The following is a 13,379-nucleotide window of genomic DNA, read 5'->3' as shown; positions in this document are numbered from 1 at the left end:
TGATAATCAGATGTCTTTTATGCAATGACTTCCTAAATTTTAGGCCATCACAGGAAAAAAACCATACTCTGGCTTGTTGATTTGCCTGTGGTATCACTGAGAATCATGCTAGAGATGTTTGGCTTTGAAAAGGGGAGCACAGAGGGGTTTGAGCAAGAAGAGGAAGGAAAAATTAGAATGCACACAAGGGTCCTGGCAAATGGAGAAGAATGGGATAACTTGGTGGGGGTGAGGAGTGGGGGGATGGAGAAGAAAACACCTACTATGGTTATCAGCAGGGATCCTGCTTTTCTCTGATTTAAAAAAGAAAATCCCAAATTTTCATTTAAAATAAACAAATCCTAAATCCATATTTTTTTGATTACAGTGAAACAATGAAATATATATTGTTTAATAGTTTCATAGTTTTTAGGGTTGTAAGGGACCTGAACAGATCATCAAGTCCTGGAGGCTGTCAGTTTATGGACCCCTCCCCTGCTGCCCTCCCCACAGGGGCCTCTACAGTCCAGTGGGTAGGACCCAGCATGACAGGGCATGCTGGAGCAGGGAAGCACGGTGTCATTGCCAGGAGCCTTGCACTACCATAATGAGGCACCCCCTGCCTGCCTGGCAGCAGTGGGGGTGGTGGCACAGAGTTGTGCCTGCTGCTGCCAGGAAGACAGGGAACAATTTGCCATGACCAGGGATTCTGGGTTTTTTGATAAAAAAACAAAACAACAGAAAAAAACTTATTTTAGGATTTAAAAAGTAAGCCAAACTCCACATTTTTCTGTGATCAAAATGAACCACACACACACACACACACATATATGTCTGTAGTGGGTTATGGAATAGAGAAAATCCCACACAACTTACTGATTCGTTTGATGCACTGGCTGGGGGAGTAGTTAGTTGATTGCACGATTTCACAATGATTGCACACTTAATTCATACAACACAATTTTATTTTAAAATTCTTTGCTATGCATATAACACTGCTTAGCTTTAAGAAATACCACAAACATTAAGAACACAATAACTACGTATATCAGAAACAATGCTCCTAATGTACTTCCTTAAAACAATTACAATTACAACTAAACGTTAAATTTGAATCAATACTATTATTTTCATAATATACTTACAATCCTAGAATCCTGAGAAGCCAAACACCTAAATATGGTTCCATTCCTCAGTAGTACAATTTAATGGATTGGTCTCAGTAGTACAGTTCAATGGGCTCGCCTCAGCAATATGATTCAATAGGCTCGCCTCAATACTGATAGGACTAAGTCCCCTTCCTTCAGTCCCTTTCAGGTGCTCCGCGGCTTCAGCGTGAACTAAGAAATTCAAGTTCACGGAGAGGGTGGTTCAGGTGATCAGTCTGATCCGGCCTACACTTGCGATTCTTCCTTTGTTGTTCTGCAAGTGAGGTTACCTCCAAATTGGGACAGTAAGTTACAGTTTTTATTGAGTGAGTTGCCATCTTGGGCCCCTCCTACCCAAACCTGTCACTACTCCCAAATTTGGGCTCAGATCTTTCTTAACAGATTCTTTTGCTTGGTAATTAGTTTCTTTGGTTGACCATTTTAATTACTTTGGGGAATTTCCATACCACTGCATTGACTTTTATTTCCAATCTTTTAAAAGGCTCCTAGGGTTTGATTTCTCTGAATGTGGGATGTTTACTTAAGGGTCATTTTTAGGTTAACTTTGTTAAAGGCCTCTAAAGATAAAATTCAAGAGTTAAGACTTTGAGCAAAGTCAGGAACTTCCCCACATAGACCAAAACAATGGCCTAGATAAGAAGATAAAACTTGTCTTCTTCCTGAAACTGGCTAATGGGCAACTATTACAAACATTCAACCTATTTCATTCAATATGACAACACACACACACACACACATATAGATATAGATATAGATATAGATATTAGTGGTGTATCATCTTAATCACAGAAAAATGTGGAGTTTGGCTTACTTTTTTAATCCGAAAATTGGGGATTGTTTTTATCAAAGAAAACCAGGATCCCTGGCCATGACTGTGGGACTCCTGGCAGCATCACTGTGCCTCCCCACCCCACTCTGCCTTGCTACAATTATTTTGGCTGGAGGGCTGCTTAACAAGTTTTGGTGAGCTGTCCAGGGCCACATGGGTAGTCCCACCCCTTGGCAGTTGTTCCACCCCCTTGTCACCAATTTGGGACTGGAAGTCCCACCTCCTAACCCCTGAAATTTGCCACTGGAACTCCCTCCCCTTGCCCCCTGGAAATACTCCTTTTTGGAGGGGTGTGCCATCTTAGAACCAGAAAAAACCCAAATCATACATTAAAAGTCAAACACCTACTATAATGTATTTAAATTTTATTACAAAAAATATTTTTGTTATGATTTGTGTTTGCATTGGGTATATAGAGGTGCTTGTGTAATAATTTAAAAATAAATTCTGTCTTGCATATTGGGGGGGTGTATTTATGTGTGTGGTGTGCATGTGTGTGTGTGGTATGTGTGCGTGTGTGTGTGTGTGTGTGTGTGTGTGTGCGTGTGTGTATGGTGGGCAGTGTGGGTGTGTGGTAGGGTATGGGGGTGTGGAGGGATTGTGAGGAGGTGTGGCTGTGTGGGGGGTCATAGGGTATGTTGGAGGTTGTGTATATATGGGGGGCTGTGGGAGCAGTGTATGGATGTGTAGGAGAGGGTGGGGAGGTGTGGGGACCTCCCCACACTCCCGCAATGGTGCAACAGCAGGCAGGGCACCCAGGGCACAGGCGCCCAGAAGGGCATGGCTCTGGCCAGCACTGCACATCGCAGCAAGGGGCACAACCTCTGCTGGGCTGTCTGTATCACCAGTGCTCCCTGCCACTCACATACAGCCCCCACATTTGCATAGGACAGGAGGTAAGCCATGCATGCTGAAGCTGGCTGCCTTCCCTGAAAGGGGCTGCAGCACAGGAGGCAAGCCTCTAGCACTGGAGCCAGCTACCTTTCCTGCTGGGGCTGCTCTGTAGGGGAGGGAAGCCCCAGGCACCTTCCCCTGGGGAGCAGGGAAGGCAGCCAGCCCCAGTTCTGGGGCTTGTTTCCTGTGTTGCACAGCCCTGGCAAGGAAGGCAGTGGGTTCCAGCATGTGGGACTTACCTCCCATACTGTGTGAGTGCAGGAGCTGCACATGAGAGACAGGGAGCACTGGCTATACAGACAGCCTGGCAGAGGTTGTGTTCCTCACTGCAATGTGCAGTGCTGACTGTAGCCCCACCCGAGCCAGGTGCACCCTGAGCACCTGACCTGCTCCTGCTACCACCACTTCCCAAAGCAGTGCACCATGGGGGGAGTGTGGGAGGGATCCCCACAACTCCCACCCTCCCTCACACCCACACACTGCCCACCCAAACTGTGTGCTGCTGCTGCCTTGCTGGGTGTGGCCTCTGCACTGCCACCAGCCCCAGCCCCATGCTCTGCACTCCAGTCTAGCTGCAGCCCAACACCTATTGTTTCCCCACCTGCTGCCCAGAGCCAGCAGGAGACAAGGGAAGTGAAACAAGTCCTCAGGGCTGCAGCAGTAGCAGCAGCAGCCCTGTATGGAAGCTGTGTGCTGGCTGGCAAGGCCCTGCCACCCACAAGTGTGGGAGCAAGGCAGTAGGGTATGTTTGGGGCTGTGTGTAGATATGGGTGCCTCAGTCCCACCCACATGTGTGGAAGGGCTGGGAAGGGCACAATTTGTTGGTGGGCACCATGGGCCAGATGAAAGTGCTTGGTGGGCTGGATCCAACCCGCAGGCTGTATTTTGCCCACCCCTGCTCTAAAGGGATTTGAACCTGTATGCCTCTAACCACTACCCAACCACTTAGATGTTATCCATCCCTCTCTTGTGTGTGTGTTTTTTCTTAATGCTGAGCAACTGCCCCTTGCATTTAATACTTTCTCCATTATATAAAACGGGTGGAAAGAAGTGTTTGTACTGGAGAAGTTTCTGATGCATTGAGAGAAAGGCTTCAGGCTAGAACCCAGGTCCCTCTCCCATTAACCCTCATCCATTCTCATGAAACAGTAACAATTGTTGTTCACAATTTGACATGGTTGGTTTTGTGGGGTAAATTGTTACCCCACTCACATGAACAAAATGGAACCAGTGAAAACAGTATAAATGCACCAAAAACTATTTATTCAATATACAGATTGTTTGAAAGAGTATTTATAATGATTTGAACCCAAAATATTATTTAACTAGAACTATGAATGAAATTTAAACTTCTTTTAGAGTTTCAAAATGTGAATGAACAATTTGCTAAGCGTACAGTTCACGCTGTTTTCAAGTTCACAATTACTTCCAACACCATTTTCTAACTCTTTTAAATAAATATTGCATTCCTCACAAAGCAGCAGTGATATACTATGGTTCACACAAGCAAATTGCTTACAATCTTCACATCATTTCTGGGTTTTGTGGTCATCTGTCCTTGGACAAAAAGCAGAATGTCCACTCATGCTTGTAGAAGGTTCTACTGGGGTGTGTTGTGGCAATTTGTAATTTAGGGCAGTCATACCAGACTTGATGGACTGAGACAGATCCATCATACACGTATCCATCATTCTTCATTTTATTTGTCTGTCGATCAACTGTTCTCCAAGCTCCTGCAAAAATAAGTGCCATCTTCTTAAATGTGATCTATGCTTCCAGTTTGTGTTGTGGCCTAGCCAAATAATAAGGCTGGCAATGGCAATCACATCCAGCATATTGAAAAATAATGTCATTGGCCACTTGTTGATTTTCCATCTGCAGGTGGTTATATGAACTAAGTGGTCAAGGTTATCCATCTTGCCCTTGTTTTTATTGTAATCATAGTCATGCATGATGTCTGGCTTTCTTTGCTCTCCACCCACTGACAGGTCATGGTGGATGCTTGACAATGACAACACAACTTTGGACTTCTTTGGAACATAGGAAATTAGGTTGAGCTCACCATCAAAAGCAAAAATGAATGAAAAAGTTTCCTTTCTTCAATATGCTTACATTTTGTATGGGATATTGGCCATGTTTTTTTCTGAATCATACCCATATAGGTCAAGTCAAGCTGTAGTAGTCTTTCTGCCAGGTCAGTACTTGTGAAGAAATTGTCACACACAATATTCCTTCCCTTCTTGTACCAGTTTTTCAATTGCCTGGGTACCAAGATTACCTTGGCGTGGAGCTTCTGGTTGCTTGCCTAGGTAGATGTCTCCAGACGGGGGAATGATGTTGCTGCATCACAGCACTACCGATTTTTCAAGCCATATTTTGTAGGCTTGCTGGGCATATACTGTCAAACATAACAGCAACTCCTGAACACAATATGCTGCTCATCAACCATCAGGTGTATTCCTTGGATATACAATTTCTGGAGCTGCTCCACAAATTATGTCCAAATATCTCTGAAGGCAGCAAGTTTATCCACCGTTCTCCTTTCCTCGTGTGTCAATTTGTTGTCAAATCTCAGGTAGTTGGTGATTTGACAGAATCATTTTTAACTCATTGTGGTGTGGAAGAATGGATGCCTGGTGTGTTGGTCCCATGACTCCTCCAGTGCCTTGTGACCACTGTGGTATAGACCACTCAGCAGTAGGAGGCCAATGTAGGCTTTCAGCTCTGTTTTGTCCAGCTTTTTCCACTTCTTTCTATTTTCAGGATGGCTATCATTCAACTCCATGAATCTTCTTTTTGCCTCTCTGCTTCTCTTATGATAACAGTCAGAATATCTTGTGAGAAATAGAAGTGGGATGTTTCCACCACTATGTCTTTATTACTTTCTCTTGTTGGCCCAGCACTTTCATGGACTATGTCCTTGGCTGTTTTCCAATGATATATTAACTGTGGACTTTTTTCCCCCACACTCTTCCATTTCTTCCTTTAAAGGTGTCGTCATCTGCAATATTTTCTGGGGGTGGTGGCAGTGGTTCTGCTTCACATCCTGCTGTAGCTCTCCTCAGTCTTCCACAGTGGCCCTGGGCTGGTCCTCTTCCCTTTCCCACTGGAAGTGTTGGCATCACTTCTTGTGGCACCAACTCTTCATTTGAGCTGGATGAAGCTTTCATAGACACGTGGTCTTCTTGCTCTGAACAATCTCCTGTGTCTGTAACAAAGTCAGCATCCTCATTGCCTTGGGATAGAATTTCATCAGTGGATGCATCAGTCATCCCCAGTTACCTGTGCAAGACAGGCTTCAGCACTGAATATGAGCTGCCTTCTCATCCTGGACTGCAGAAAAAAAAAATTACTGCTGAATACATATAAATAACAATCAAAGACAAGCCTGTCAAATGTGGGTGGATTCTGTTTGGATCGCACAGCCCTAATGTGTGGTGGAAACCACACATTAGGGCTGTGCGAGTCTTTGGATCCTGCTTCAGATCTGGACCCGCATAGGATGCTTCAGCATCTAAAGCAGCACTTCCGGGTTGAAGTGAGATACCAGTAATGGTGTCCTTAGCGGGTCAGGGGGCATCTGAAGCGCTTTGGACCAACTTTGGATGCTTCAGAGCCGCTCCAGTCATTTTGAGGCAATTAGAAGAGGGAGGGGCAGCGGGGGAGGGACAGAGAGTGGGAGCGGGGGTGGGAGGGGGAGCGGGGGGGGGCGGGGGGAGAAGACTAACGTCTGTAGGTACCCAGTGAGAAGGATTTCTCCCTGGCTACCTTTCCAATGGCAGCATCTGTGGGGTCTAAAAAAGGTCTAAAAGCCCTTGTTTCCAGCCCTTCTGTCCCTTTTGCAGCTCTTTCCCTGTCAGCAGCTGAGAGAGAGAGGAACGCTGTGTCTGAGACCTGCCTGCTGCCTTTTCATGTTATAAAGGAGTGGTTAGGATTTAACTTAGCTTAGTTTAGCATAGCTATTCAATTCAATTATTAGTAGTATTACAATTCAATTTATTTCTTTGAATTATTTTTTTGGGAACTTGTTTTGGAAACTGCAAAAAGACAGCTGTGTTTTCCCAGCCAATGTTATCTATCACTGTGCAGGGAGGTACAAAGTGCTTGCTCTTATGCACACACATGCACGCACATACACAGAGACCCAGAATATAGAAAAAAAATCAAAGAGGAAGAAGACAGACAGATATTTACAGAAGAGCAAGACACAGATAATATATTGAGACACAGGAACACATGCAAATAATTTCATTCACACTACAAGATGGACAATATCATGAGAGCCAGAAAGCAGACACACAAATAATTTTATTCACTGCACAAGATAGACACAAATATTCACAGGAGAACAAGACAGACAGATATGCAAAAGGATTCATACACACACACACACACACCTTTTGCAGCACAGGAAAGATCAATATGACGCGTGCTGGAAAGGCAGGTGACAGGTCTTCTGGCAGGGGAGGGAGAGGGGGTTAGGAAAGAGATAAAGCTGCAAGCCCCCACCCTGTCCCAAAGACAGATGCCTTCTATTCCCAAGCAGCCATTACATTAGTGCTGCCAGTGGAAGCCAGGTGGTGGGAGCAGTGTCTGCACCTAATGTCCCTGCACCTGCACCACCTCTGCTCAGTCCAGAAGTGGGCACCAGCAGTGGAATCACTACCTCTTATACCCCAATTTCAGATCTCAGCATGAGCCTCCCACTGCCAGAGGAGGAGCTGGAGCTGGAACCAGGGATGCTGAGCGTGCTGGCTCAGGCAATTCTGGGGACTGAGGGGGAATCAGAGTTATTGCTCCACACCCCTCATGTTTCCCCTAGACCTAGGTCTCCTCTGGAAAGCAGCACCTCGGAGGAAGCTGAGGTTGTGGAGGTAAGTGGCTCAGCTGAAGCAGCTCCTCCTGCTGTTTAGCCTCAGCCTGCTGAGAAGGGGTAAAAGGCAGGATCCTCGCCCTCAACCCAGAAGCAGGGGAGTAGTGTAGTGTGGGATCATTTTCAGGTGGCAGATGATCCCAGATTTGCCATCTGACAGCACTGCTGAAGGCACATGACCTGTGGCAAGGACGTGAGACACTTCTTTACCACGGCCATGCTGCTGCATCTGAGGAGGCACCACCCCCTTGCCCTTCTTCCTGATGCTCAGCCTGGCATCAGTGCAAGTGTGCTGAAAGGGAAGTCCCTGACTTGCTCCAAAGCCCCCTTCCCACCAAAGCAGAGGCAGGCCACCCTGGACCAGTGGGGGAAAGGTGGACAGAAAGGGGGGCGCATTCCTAAGGCATGTGAGATCACCCAGAGCACTGGGGAAATGCTTGCTCTGAATAGTCAGCCCTTTTCCCTAGTTGAGCGACCAGGGTTCAGCCAGTTCGTAGCACTTCTGACCCCATTTTACAAAGTGCCCGCATGCACCACCTTTAGCAGGGCAGTGGTGCCTTCCCTGTATCAGGCATGCAGGGAGTACTTGAGGGAGGTGCTGCACAAGGCAGGGCCACAGGTAGCCTTGCACTTCACCTCTGACATCTGGAGCAGCCGGGGTGGCGATCACACCTACCTCTCCCTCACAGGGCACTGGTGCAATAAGTCAGGTGATCGGTGAGCTCTACCGCAAGCCGAGGTGCTGGATGAGTCCCACATGGCAAGGGAGATCATGAGGGTCATGAACCACGTGGTGCAGGGGTCGCTCATTGGCCAGGCTGAGCTCACCCGTGGGTTCATGGTCACCAATAACAGGGCCAATATGCTGTTGGGGTGCAGTTTCCCCCCAGCTCCTGCACCAATCTTCTTGAAACTTGGCAATTTTTGTGGCCTCAGCAAGAGCTACCAATCCTACAGTTTTCAGCCCCCTGTGGTGTAACATACAGCTGTGACATGAGTTTGGCTTTCAAGAATTTGGGGTACAGTTCCCACAAACCTCAACACCAATCTTCTGGAAACTTGGCAGACTTTATGCTATTATCAGATGCTACCATTACTGCAAGTTTCATCCAAATCATACAAAAAACAACAAAGTTACAGATCTTCCATTGATTCCCCATTACACCCTATGGCCGGATCTTCGAGGCTGCTCCAAAGCATCGGAGCCTCTTCAGCTGGATCGAGGCAGAAACCTGGTCCGGAGCTCTGGATCAGATCATGGCCATCTGAAGCAGCTGGATCTGAAGCTAGATCGAATCACTGCTGACTCGCACAGCCCTACCACACATGCTGAGCTTATTGAGAGCAGGTAAAAGGGGCATGTGGGGTGTCAAGTCCTTACAGTTGAAGGGGACTCCATAGTGTACACTATATTGCAGTATGATGTTGTTCTATTTCTTCTCTTCTGTGCCTTTGCTCCTTGTCCTCACTTCCAACAAAGGCAGGGCAAACTAGCTTGTATTTTATGAAAGGGGCAGGTGAGGCTGAATTTTGCCATGAGAAAAGAGCAGAGGTGGATTTGGGTGTGACAAAGGTTTTTTTTTGTTTTTTGGGGGGTTTTTTTGGGGGGGGGGGGGGGGTTGGCAAAGGGCAGGGTGTTTTGATGACCTTGCAGCCTGCAAATAAAGTGGTTAGCAAAAGGGATTACTATGTCCTCTGTAAAAAAAGAGTGGAGGGTGGCCATCCATTAATTGTCATGGACACCTGAAGTGGACATGAATGAGGTGTGAATGAATACTGACTTTTCAGATGCATCTACCCAAAGTGGCCAAACAGGTCTAGGCCTGTCATTTATACTGAAATTACATTGGGGTAACAAGTTGCCTAACCTTATTCCTGACCAAGTGTTTTTGCCTGATCTTATGCCTGACCTAATGCCTGATTTTATGCCTGACCAACATTTTTTTTTCCATATGGGGTAACAACTGACCTCAAACCCATGTTAAGGCATTGGGGTAACAAGTTACCCCAATGCTTTAACATGGGCTTGGGGTAAATTGTCACCATATATGGAAAAAAAAGATTCACACCTGGGGTAACATGTTACCCTGGGCAGTTTTTCATCCACAGAGAGCAAACCATTCATGTAAACTGGCTGTTCTTTGGGGATATTGTGCACTGCAGTGCCAGTGGCAATGTTTAAAAATATATTTTTTAAATTAATTAATTTTAAGATACTGCACAAAATATGTGTCTGGGGTAAGAAATTTCTTTCTTATGACACCACAGATCTCTCTCCCTTGACTGCCCAGGGGGCCATCTTTAGAGAGGGGGCTGGATAATGCCTAACCTGTGGTTTGGTTGTTCAAGCATTTTGCTGAGAAGAAAGAAAGATATAGATACATACTCTCAAGCGAAGGGGCTCTGGAATCTGGGTTCTCATTTTGCATAAATGCCCCAGCCAGCTTCTGGGGCTAAAATATTGGACAGCCCACATTATCCGGAATCTAACATGCATTGGTTGTGTGTTTCTGGCTAACTGTGTTCTTATGACTTAGACACACTTACATGTCTCACTATTAAGTGTGTTGTCTTGCATGCATGCTTAGTCTGTGTGTGCATGCTTTCATGTCTACAGCACAAAAACCACAGCTTACTCATAAGTGTCCAAAACACCATGCATGCAGCTAGAAACTTTCCATTTAGGTGCAGAAATAGAAATAAAAATTGCACGAATACAAATGAAAAAGAATATGTAGATTTTGGCATCTATTTAGTGGGTTAAATAGCATTTTATAAAGGATCTGCAGTACAGATGGATGATCAAAAAGTAGGGTTTCTGGTTCCATGGGACATTTTTTTATTTGATTTGTTTTCTTTTTTCCAAATTTGAATGCAGTCTGATTTAGATTACAACTAGACATTTTTTTTAATTGTCCAGAAACTGGAATCTGCCCACATCCTGCAGCTTCTCAGTAAAACTGATCTGTCAATGCCAAGAATTTCACTTTCACTGAGCAGTTGCAGATTCTTCCAGTTCTACCATAGCTCTAGGATGGACCTTCCAAGTAGAGTGCCATGGATTCAAGGTTCACATCTCTAGGGTAGACTACAAAGCTGTGGATCCTGGAAATACCAGGCAACAAGCCAAGGTCCTGTCATACCCTGAACAAAATATCTCAAGTTTAACAAACTTGTTTTTCTGACAAACATTGTTCCACTGGAAAATTTATGATCAGGTCTGGTCTTCCTGGGAGACTTAGAATTTGAAACATCTGTGTGCTGATCAGAACATTGGAGACTTAGAAGCACATAAGGCCTGTAGCATATTAGAGGAGGAATTGGCATGTGCCAGCCCCAGTCACCAATTTAGAGGTAGTGCCACACTAGAAGTCCCCTAGGAATATAGCCATAGGGCTGCTGCAGCTGCTCTGTCTCCACAGCTGCAGCATCTGGAGCCCAGTACCACAGCAGCAACAGCTGAAGTATAAGGAGTCTGAGTCCTGGCAGGTAATTCCAATACCACCCCCATCTCCTATTAGCACTGACCTTCTCCAGAAGTCGGCATAATATTCCTCCCTCCCTCCCCCACCCCACCCACTCTGCTCTGGGTGCAGAAGTAGTGCTCTATGCCTCTGTATAAGGTCAGGCAATTTGATCCAGTCTCTCCAGACATCCAGAGATGAAAACTGAATCTGAGTATGACAGGAACCACAGGACATGCATGTATCTGAATAAGTGCCTTTGCCAAAATACACAAGGCATATAAATACTGCATTAATAGTTAGCCCCTCGTTGTGTGTCTGACTGTGAACACTCTATACTTCCCTATACCTCATTGGCTTATAGTTCAAGTACATGGGAGTTAGCAAGAGTTATGAAGGTGAACTGAATTTCAACCTAATGAGTTACATATAAAAGCACTTAATAGCAGAGCATAGTAACTATAGATAACAATGCAAAGAAGCATTTGTAGTTATGCAACTAAAGGTAAAAAAGTGTAGCCAAGAAGTAACAGAAATTTGTATCTGGAAGAGTTTTACCACTATTCATTTTCTGTTAAAAAACAAGAAATACCACTACTAATTATAAGGTATTTTAGTTATATTTTCATTGATAAAAAATTAGGAGTTGCAAGCCCACACCATTCTGAATATGATTCTTTGTGTCATAGAACCAGAACAAATCACATCTTTCTTTCAGTTTTTTTTTTTTTCTCCTTAGGCTGAAGACTAAACATATACATAAAGTGAAACCAATGCTATATGTGATTTTATGGCACAAGAATATGTTTCATTTTAATCTCAGAAAAATGTGGATTCTGGTGACTTTTTTTAATCCAAAAATTGAGGATTTTTTTTTATCATCAGAGAAAACCAGGATCCCTGTTGATAAGACTGACTAAATGTCCTTCAGCCATCATATTGAAGCCATTATAAACTACTTAAAAGATAAGTATTTCTGTATAGTTGCATAATTATATTAAAAATAAATAATTAATTTTATTAATGAATCTGACACTCTTGAACAAGAATGGGATCTTCAGAAATGACTATTGAGTTTGTTTCCAATTTCTACTGAAAGTTAATGGGAGTGGATCACTTAGAATTTTCCTTAGATGGTTTTGAAAAATCTCTTAAAGTCATCATTTAAATAATTAAATGATGAAAGTACATTATTATCATCTTTTCATTTAAGAGTCAACATTTTTTCACATAACAAACCTAAGTTTTTCCCTGAGAAGCACACTGATGTTGCATATGAATCTGAGGGCAGAATTTAACCCATTATGGTAAAATGCATACAAAAACACTTTGGAAGCATAGGAATAGTTCCTAAGGAATATGACTTTCGGTTCATTATTATCTTGTAATTAAAGATACTCTTGTTTTAAAATAATGATTTAGCTTTTGTACATACGTCCATCCTACATTTCTATTTTTACTCCCATCTGGAAAATTACACATTGAATCACTTAGTGGTGATATAGATGACACATATTCAAATATCTACAAGTTTTTTTTTTTTAATGATTTGAAGCTATGGCATCTTGTAGCAGCTAATACCATATTCATATTTATACTTGTCTTAATTGCATTGATACAGAAGTCCTTCTCAAAGACTATCACATTTTTCAATGTCAACATCAACCTGACTCTCCATGAATTTAATTCATGATCTAATTCTATTAACCCTGGCTTATTTCATTGATCCAAGAGAACATACAACAAAACTTTTGTCTTCTAACTCCTTTGTCTACAGATCTCTGTACATTAATATACAAACCCTATTAAAATAAATATAAATAAAAAATAATTTTCACTCTAACATTATTTCTGTATTGTAATAAAATAAGATCAATACTCTAAAACTTTGCAATTAGATACCTAGAGGGAAAATAACTTTTACCCTTCCAAGGTTACTTTATCTCTGGGTGGGCATATCTACACATGCACATTTACTGTGCATTAAGCAAAATTAAAACACATTACAGGAGTGCATCCACATGTACACACCCATAATGTGCTTCAAAAAGGGTGCATTGCAGCAATGTGGACGTAAACTTGATACCTGCATCATGCAGGTTGAGTTCTTAATGTGCCTGAGTTCCTAATGTGCATTAATGCATGTGTAGATGTCTTAAAGTGCATTAACA

Source organism: Alligator mississippiensis, chromosome 1, assembly GCF_030867095.1.
Source record: "Alligator mississippiensis isolate rAllMis1 chromosome 1, rAllMis1, whole genome shotgun sequence".
Lineage (NCBI taxonomy): Eukaryota > Metazoa > Chordata > Crocodylia > Alligatoridae > Alligator > Alligator mississippiensis.
This window is presented reverse-complemented; position numbering follows the sequence as displayed.